Here is a 9134-nt window from a genome sequence, read left to right on the forward strand (position 1 = left end):
GTTTCAGGTTGTACCAAACCACTTACAGGGTTTTTTTTATCTCTCGCTGAGATTTATCTGGGTGCCTGGTGGGAATCTGTTTCAGCACCCCAACCCGGGTTTTCGCTCGGGCTCGCTGTTTCTCGCCTGGAGAGACAGAGGGGCGGGACACCCGGCTTGGGGCTGGGGGGGGGCATGTCAGACCTGTGTGTGAGGTGATAATGTCTTCAGTTCTCCTAAACAGGACTTTAATTTACTTCCATACTTGAACAACCTGCGAACTGCAGGTTCCTGGGAACCAGATTACTGTATTACACTGCTAAATATGGATAAATGCTAATAGGTGCAGGAATGGGTGCAGTTTTGTATACAGAATATGACATCTGGTTTTCCTCCTGGCTTTGTTTCAGAGAACAGAGGTTTTATTTATAAATGAGGATAAGATGGAGAACTGATGTTTTTGAGTTTTGTTGTTCCTTAAGAACTACAATTTAATGGTTTATTAATCATTATCAGTTTTCACACACGGGGGAATGTCTGTCTGAGTGTTTTTTTTTTGGGGGGGGGTTTCTAATCTTTTTTTCTCTCTCTATGTTTGTGAGTTTTTCTTTTTCACAGGGACAATGATGGGGAGGTGATGTTTCCACTTTCACCTGGACTGGCTAGGAGCTACGCGCCACCTTGTGCAAGCCATTTCCACCTGACACTTCCTGGGGATCTTTTCGAGGAGGACCATCCGTTCCAGCTTCATCTCATTCCACCTTTAGCAGGCGTGATTCTGCTGTTCTGTTGTGGTTTCTGATCACAGACCCTGCCTTATTTGACATAATGAGAACAGGACAGTTTTTTTTACAGTGTGCTGATGCTTTGGCCACACTGTTTCCGCCTCCATGATGCTTTAATTTGTCCCATCTGCTATACTGAATTTGTGCATTTCTGACTGGCTTATTATTGTGAATTTTTGCATACCCCACCTGTTCAATTGCAATGCCTTTTATACTGGGTCGATATTTGGCTCCACCTCCTGGGAATAACATATGAGAGTACATGGTTTTTAAACATTTAACCATTCTCTGGATGTTTTTGGGGTTAATTTTTTTTATTTTATGCTTTGTTCTGTTATTTCCTTTTATGTTTTTCTAGAGTTTTCGTCCTCTTGTGCAGTTTTCCCTGGTAAAGCTTAGATGACTGTCTGCTGGGTCTCTGTGAGACCCTTCCATCGACAGACATTTTTTGATGGTTTGTTTCTTTCTGCATTTGTGGTAATCCCAGGGAGGGGGTATCCCGTTACCTCGAGCCTGGAACGCCACGAAGACGTATTTGAGGGTCAGTGTTCACCTGTCTGGGTTTTACCTGTGAGGACTGGGGAGCTGAAGACGTGATGTTACAATGGCGTCTATGTCATTCACAGAGGACTAGTTTCTAGGTTTATATTAGGATTTAACTTAGGTGTAACAAGAGGAGGGTGGAGCTGTTACCTTTAGTTTAATTTATTTAGGTTTTAGTTTTAGCTTTTGTTTATTTTTTGTTATATATTTGTTTTTTATTTTTTCCTTGCACATGCCAGTAATCAATTGCACTATTTTTACCTTCTTTCTCATTTTATATTTGTTGAGCGATGCATTTGTGGAACAGACTTATAATAATTATTCCTTTTTCCATTTTTGGTATTGAGTATTTCCTTTACTCAAGAGGAGGGGATGTTGTGGAATACTTATTTTCTGTATCACCTTGACACTGTCCACTTGTTCCTGTTCCTGTTCCTGAAGATATGAACACTTGTTCATATCTTGTGATATCCTTCCGGACGTCAGCATCAAGTTGACCTATTTCCGTGTATCAGGATGGGCAGGTTCTGATTGGTTGTTCATTATCACATGATAGCTGGCAGTATAACATTGCTTGCCCGGCCTATGACAGCGGGCCCACATCTAACAGACTTCGTGATTGCTTTCTGTTTCATGTCTGCCCATCAATAAATGATTTTACGACCATACTCACTAGACTTGTTTTTTAACACCCTTTTCGCCGTGTTTCTGACCATTTTTGCCGCGACACCGTGGAATTTCTTCATGACGGCAACATTGTACTTCACAAACAGACTGAAAGACTTGAACTACATGACGAGCAACGCGACCGCGAGACAAACTCGCAACGTGCTCGAGTCAAAATACAACAACGTGATGATGCTTTGTGCCATGGCGCCTCTGCTCGTGTTTACCTGATTCAACTCTTTCGTTCATCGGAGGATTCCGCAGAAGCTGTGAATTTCAGGCTGTTTAACCGTAATCCTGGTGGTTTTCATGCTGACGGCGGTGTTTGTCAAAGTGGACGTGGAGCCTCTGGTCTTTTTTGTCCTCGTTATGATAAAAATTGTCTGCATCAACTCGTTTGGGGCGATTTATCAGAGCAGTTTGTTCGGGTTGGCCGGGATCTTGCCTGCCTCCTACACCGTCCCCATCATGAGCAGACAGGGTCTAGCCGGCACCTTTGCCGCTTTCGCTATGATCTGCACGATGTCCACCGGAACCGGGTTGCAGGACGGCGCTTTTGGTTACTTTATCACAGCCTGTTTTGTTATTCTTCTGGTCATATTGTCTTATTTCACTTTGCACAGAATGGAGTTCTTTCGGTACTACGCGGAGTGTAAGGGATCTAGAAAATATACTGTTGATGAGGAAAATAAGATGGATTTGATCTTAGAAAAGGAAAATGCGATAGAAGAAAATCAACAGGACACGAATTTCACGGAGGAGGAAACAAAGACAACACCGGTTGTTTCTGTGTTTAACATCTTTAAAAGATTTGGGTGATGGCTCTGTCCGTCTGCTTCATTTTCATCGTCACCATCGGGTTTTTCCATCCGTGACCTCCGAAGTCAGGACCACGGTGGAAAACGGAGGCGTCTGGAAAACCTACTTCATTCCCATGTCGTGTTTCCTCCTCTTCAACGCGATGGACTGGGGCGGGAGGAGTCTGATGGCCGTCTGCGTGTGGCCGGGAAAGGACAGTATCTGGCTCCCTATGCTGGTGGGCCTACGCGTCGTCTTTGTCCCGCTCTTCATGTTGTGCAACGTCAGCCCCCATCACCACCTCCCCGTGTGGTTCGCTCATGACTCATGGTACATCATCTTCATGGTTTTGTTCTCCTTCTCCAACGGGTACCTGGCCAGCCTCTGCATGTGCTTCGGACCAAAGAAGGTGCCGCAGCATCAGGCAGAGACGGCCGGGGCCATCATGGCCTTCTTTCTGTCTCTCGGCTTGGCGCTGGGTGCTGCGATCTCCTTCGCTGTCCGGACTGTAATATAATAATCTTTTTTCACCTCGGCCCGTCTGGTTTGTTTATTTATTTGTGTGTAAATAAAGACTTGTTTCTGTTTATGTTTTTGACTTGTTTCTGTGTTTTTTTTTTTTGTTATAAGGAAAAGGCAAAGAGCGTGCCCGAAAATTTTACCTATTTTCGGTCGAGCCGCAAGAGGGCGGTCGCCAAACGCGAGAGGGAACTGTTCACCCCCTCGGACCTTGGTATAGAAAGGGAGAGGCGTTTTTAAAACACCCCCTTTCTATGATGGGTTGGGTTATCCCTGGTGCGAGCGGGGTCCCTCGGACCCCAGTCGTCCCGGATTGGTCACGTGACCGGGTGCTGGTGCGCTTTTGTTAAATTTGATTTATGATGAGATCATCACACGCACAATAATAATAATATGCACGTGTTGGAGCAACGGGTTTATCGTGATATCCATTCATCCACCGGTGTGGGGGGGAAAAAACAACTGCTCGCCTCTCTTCAAAATATATGTTTATTATTATTATTCCATTCATAGACAACAACAACAACAACAACAACAACAAAAATTTGTGGCGACGACCCTCCCGGTCTGACGGCCCGCGTTAGAAAGAGTTCATGAACGCAACGAGGTTGACGAGCACCACGTCCAACTCCGCCAGGGCCTTGAGCGGACCGTCGGTCCCCATCTGCAAGCAGACCAAAAAAAACGCAGACAACAACAACAACAACAACAACAACCTTCGATCGAGAGAGAGATATATACCTTTGCGTACTTTTTCTTGAACGCGTCGATGCTAAAACGACCGCGGCAGGGTGTCAGCTCCGGCTGGAACGAGAAACACGTTAAACATCGCACGGATAATCCGCAATCATCATCATCATCATACTCACACACATGCGAAGGTCGCCCCTCAATAAAATGAATCGCAGCCGCAGCTCCTTCATGGCGCTTTCCATCGTCTTCTGCTTTAGCGCCAAGTCCACCGTGGTCGCCAGCGGAGCCGTCGCGAGGTCAATCTTGGGCATAACCTCATTCAGGTAAAAGGCCATGATGCCTCTGGCGGTCTCACATGCCATCGGGCCCCGCGGCCAGCGCGCTGTCGTTTGCCCAGAGAGTCGCGCCCGTGTCCGGCAGCACCAACCTTCTGGTCAGAAAATTGACGTTGCCGCATATCCAGTTTATCGCGCGAGTAGCCACCGACTGATAAACGTGCTCTGTGATCATATACATGGGACAGCCCCAAGACTTGAAGGTACGCGGAGGGGTGCCCCCGATTTCCGATCGCTTCGCGTCGAGCGACCCAGCGAGCGAAGAAGCGGTTGTCGTCGTCTCTAATGACCTCGCGACAAAGCCGCCGCCGGTGGAGACCTCGACGGCCGTCCCCGCCAGAAACAAGGCGGGGATGATAATAATAGACAAGAAGGAGCCGCGATACATGATGATGATGACGTTTCGTTTCGGGTCGCTCTTACTGTACATACACGAGGACAGCGCGGTCGGTCGGTCGGTCGTTTGTTATTTGAACGATTTGTGTTTTTTTTTAATTGCGCACATCATTAGAAGGCGGGTTGGTCACAAATCGCAACAAAATCAGGGGTTAAACGAGTCATTACTACGTTCCTCTCTCACAACAACAAAAAACAAAACATAACAACACAAACCTCGAGAGGAGAAACAAAATACTCTGTGTGTGTGTGTGTTTTGGTAGGGGCTGTTTTTGGGGGCGTGTCCCGCGCAGCACGCATATATATATAGAGAGGAGCGCATGGAGCCACACAAAGACGATGGAAGATAAGAAAAGGACCAAGACGAAACGGATCTCTGTGGAGGGAAACATCGCGGCGGGCAAATCCACGCTGCTGGGGATCTTGTCTGAGACCGAACCGGGTTGGCGTTCGATCCCCGAGCCCTTGACCGAGTGGCGCGGGGGAGGCGGGGGCGTTGGTGGAGTAAACTTGCTGCGCTCGCTGTACGAGGCCCCACGGCGCTCGGCCTACATGTTCCAGGGGTACGCGTGCCTGAGCAGGATCCGCGCTCAGACCGCCCGGGTCGACGAGGCGGTGCGCATGTTCGAGCGCTCGGTGTATTCGGATGCGCCGGTGTTTGCGAGCACACTGCACGAACGCGGAGCGTTGAACGATACCGAGTGGCACGTGTACAGCGACTGACACGCGTGGCTCTTGGAGCGCTTCGAGCCCGAGCTGCGCCTCGACGGCATCGTGTACGTACGCTCGAGCCCCGAGCGTTGCGCGTAGCGATTGGCGCGCCGCGGGCAGACGGAGGAGCGAGGGGTTGGACTCGAGTACCTGGAGCAGCTCCACGCGAAACACGAAGCGTGGCTCATGGTCGGCGGCAAGACGACGCCCGTTCTGATTCTGGACGGAGACGAGGACTTTGAGAACAACGCGGAGAAACGCGAGGGCGCGACGGCTTGCGTTTGCGAGTTTGTCGCGTCGTTGTGAGGATGGAGACGATGTTTATTTACCGACCCTAATAAAACGTGTGCGTGTGTGTGTGTTTAGCAAAATTTTACCGACCGACCGACCGGTTGGTCGGTTGGACGAGACATGCATATAAATACGGTTCGAATCGTACCCGGTTTCAGCAGCAGTAAGCAGAATGGACGCTCCGCAGAGGAGTAAACGCGCGAGGCGCATCAAACCGGATCAAATAGTGCGGGCCAGAGAACGTCGAGAGCGAGAGAAGAGTCTGGTCTATCCCGGGATCTACGAGTTTATCTGAGTGGGTTGCCAGAGTTTCGCGATGGTCACGATCGAAGGCTGCGCGCGAGAAGATCCATGCAAACGAAACTTGTGCCACTCGTGCGCGTCGAACAGACTATGATATACTTACGCGCGCGCCGCCACTACCAAAATAACAGACACACGGCACGAGAGAGGCACGATGAACCGCGGCGGCTTATCGGAGAGCGTACGCAACTACATTACGACTCGAAAACGAATGCGAGAATCTGCCAGACGATCATCATCGGAACGGGTCCGCCGCGGTAGTCTGCACAAGACTCGAGCGCGCTCGAACACGGCCGACAGCGGCGAGTCCTAAGAGCGGAGGACGAGGAGTGCAAAAAAAAGGTGTTCGCACCGCCCGCGACCGTGCGACTGCAGGATTACTGCCCCGTGTGCGGGCGAGTCATGCTGCAGATGGTGTCGACTTCCGGCGTGGGTATGTTCTTCTCCGACGAAGAGGACGAGGCCGGTTGGTTGTGCGCGGAGGAGGTCACCCCCGATGATGATGACGCTTCGATCGGTAATGGGATGAAAAAATACATTTAAAAAAACCAAGACACACACACACACGTTTGCTTTCTTTTATTATAATACAAACAAATCCCAATTGAGTTTTTCTTGTCTGTTTGGTGGTGGTGTGGTTTTTTTTCTCTTACCCGTTGTTGTATGAAAGACAAAGTTTTTATTACAAATGGTTTGTGTAGTTTTTTGACGATGAGTGAAATACAAAAATAAATAAAGGTTTTTATTACAAATAGTTTGTGTAGTGTTTTTGATTTTCGGGTGGGTTGTCAAAAAAGAAAAAATATACCACGTCAAGCGGTTGTTCGCGCGCACGAGGGACAGAGTAACGCGGTGCAGCCCAGGCATATCGGCGAGGTGCAACACGCGCAACTCGCGCGCGTTTTAACGTCTCTGGATTGAGGGCACACGCTGCAACTCTTGCGTTGTCTCTCGTCGACGCGACGAGGAGGAGGATCTTGTTCTTCTTGTTCTCCTCCTCAACGTCGTTCGCGTCGCGCGGCCTCTGTCAGCTCCAGCCCCAGCTGTTCCATGAACCGCCTGTGACGGTCGCGTTTGCCCGGCAGCCAGTCGGGCCGCAGTTCGCACCACACCACGAACGCGTAGTACGCGGACACGTCGAGGATGTTGTGGAAGAGCGCCATGGGCCACCGGAGCGTTCTCCTACGCACGCTGTACGGGGCCGTGACCTTGTCGAGGTTGTCGATGCCGCCCTTGGTCGCGTTGTAGCACTGCAGCGCGAGCGGCTTGTCGTCGTCGTCGGGCGACCGCCTCCTCATCAGCTCGGGCGCGCTCGTCAGCAGCAGCACGTTCTTTTTTTTGGCGTTGTTACCTCCTCGTCGCTTGGGCGCGTACGACACGACGCAGACGACGCGCTTGAAGGCGTAGCGGGTCGTGCGCACGGCATCCTCCAACAGCGCTCGCGGCAGGTCTCGCGGCGCGCGGTTGGCTCGCATCGTGCCCAGCAGGTACACGCCGCGTTCGCGGGCCAGCCTCTCGGCCAGCCGCGGRGAGGTGAAAAAGTTGTCGGTGGTCACGAGGGTGCCCGCGCTCAGACCCTCGGTCAGGTCCACGACCACGTGCTCCGACAGGTTCCGTTCGACCGCGCCGTCGTCGCGTTTGCCCATGTAGGCTTGCACGCGCCACGCGTAGCTCGAGCGCGCGTCGCACGCCACCCACAGCTTGAGTCCGTAGCGCGCGGGTTTGCACAGCATGAACTGTCGGAAACCGCACCTGCCTACCGTGCGCACGCACGCACACACACACACACCCACACACAGAGAGTCGCGGGAGTTGGGTGGGAGAGAGAGAGAGAGGAGCTTTTACGCGTCGTCGCGGAGGGTTTCTCACTCGCCTTTGAACGGAACCAGCCTCTCGTCAACCGTCACGCTGTCGCCGGGCACGTACGCCAGCGGCAACCGCTCGGTCCACGCGCGCCACAGCTCGCCGATGGGAGCGAGGCGGTCTCCGGCCGCGCGCCGAGCCTCCCTCGTGTCGCGGTCGTCGAATCGCAGCGCGGCCGAGTACGCGCGGAACCTCGCGAGGGACATGGTCTCGCGGAACACTTTTCGGCCCGTTTCCGGGTGCCACAGGCTCTCGCACGATTCGCCGCGTGAGTGGAACATGCCCGCCAGCAGCAGCAGGCCCACGTATGCGCGAAGATCGTCGCGACTCATCGCGCGTGACCACCTTCTCTTGCGGAGGACCGCGTCGGCGTTGGTAGCCGACGTAACGGATTCCTCCATGGCGCGTGTGAAAAATAGCGCGAACGCGGCCGCGGGGCTCTCTCGGGCCGCCAGTGCCAGCTCGGTGGGGCCGCTTCGCATTTTCGTCGTCGTCGTCCCGGTCGAAGAGGGGTACGGTTCGGCTCGCCACGCATCCTCCTCCCGCGTACGTTGTCGGAGGGGAGGGTTTTCATCGTCTTCGTCTTCTTCCTCTTCTTCTGCGTACGAAGAAGAAGAAGAGGACCTAGTAGCGCCCTCCTCCTCCTCTCCGCTGAATAGTAATTAGTCGTCGTCGTCGTCTTCGCTCGCGGAATCGTGTTGAGGCGAAGCCCTGGTGAAAACGCACACGAGCGGACGCGCTTCGCGGGCTCGCCAACGCCACTGTGTCGCGCGTTGTGTTGTTGACATTTGGGGGGGGGGGTCGTTCTCTATTTGTTGTTTGTGTAAATCCCTCAATTTATCCTCATTTCTCAAATAATAAAAAAAACTTGACACGATGTTCACAGATTATTTGTTCTTCATTATTATATTCGTAACACGTTTTTTTTAACTGGAAAAAGAAAAATAATTTCTTTCTTCTCCTACTCCATCACAAATGCTTTCTTCAGCAGCTCTCTCTCTCTCTCTCTCAGATGGAGAGCCGCGGTCCGATCAACGCCATGAGGGAGTTGACTCGGTTGTTCGATCATCTGAGTGTATTCATGAAGTCTAGACAAAAGACATGATGAGCCCGCCTTTGAGTTGGGTTTTTTGTATGAAAATGAATTAAAAAAAGATTATTTCACAAACTGTGTGTGTGTGTGTGTGTGTGTGTGTGTGTGTGTGTGTGTGTGTGTGTGTGTGTGTGTGTATGTTCGTATCGGGCGGGGTCC

At 51.5% G+C, this 9134-nt stretch overlaps 1 pseudogene; it reads left to right on the top strand.

Annotated features, from left to right (window-relative positions):
* Positions 1 to 2282: 2282 nt before the first annotated feature.
* LOC106530937 (equilibrative nucleoside transporter 1 pseudogene) lies at positions 2283 to 3530 on the top strand (annotated as a pseudogene).
* The last annotated feature ends 5604 nt before the right edge of the window (positions 3531 to 9134 follow it).

This window comes from Austrofundulus limnaeus, unplaced genomic scaffold (assembly GCF_001266775.1).
Source record: "Austrofundulus limnaeus strain Quisiro unplaced genomic scaffold, Austrofundulus_limnaeus-1.0 Scaffold579, whole genome shotgun sequence".
Taxonomy (NCBI): Eukaryota; Metazoa; Chordata; class Actinopteri; order Cyprinodontiformes; family Rivulidae; genus Austrofundulus; species Austrofundulus limnaeus.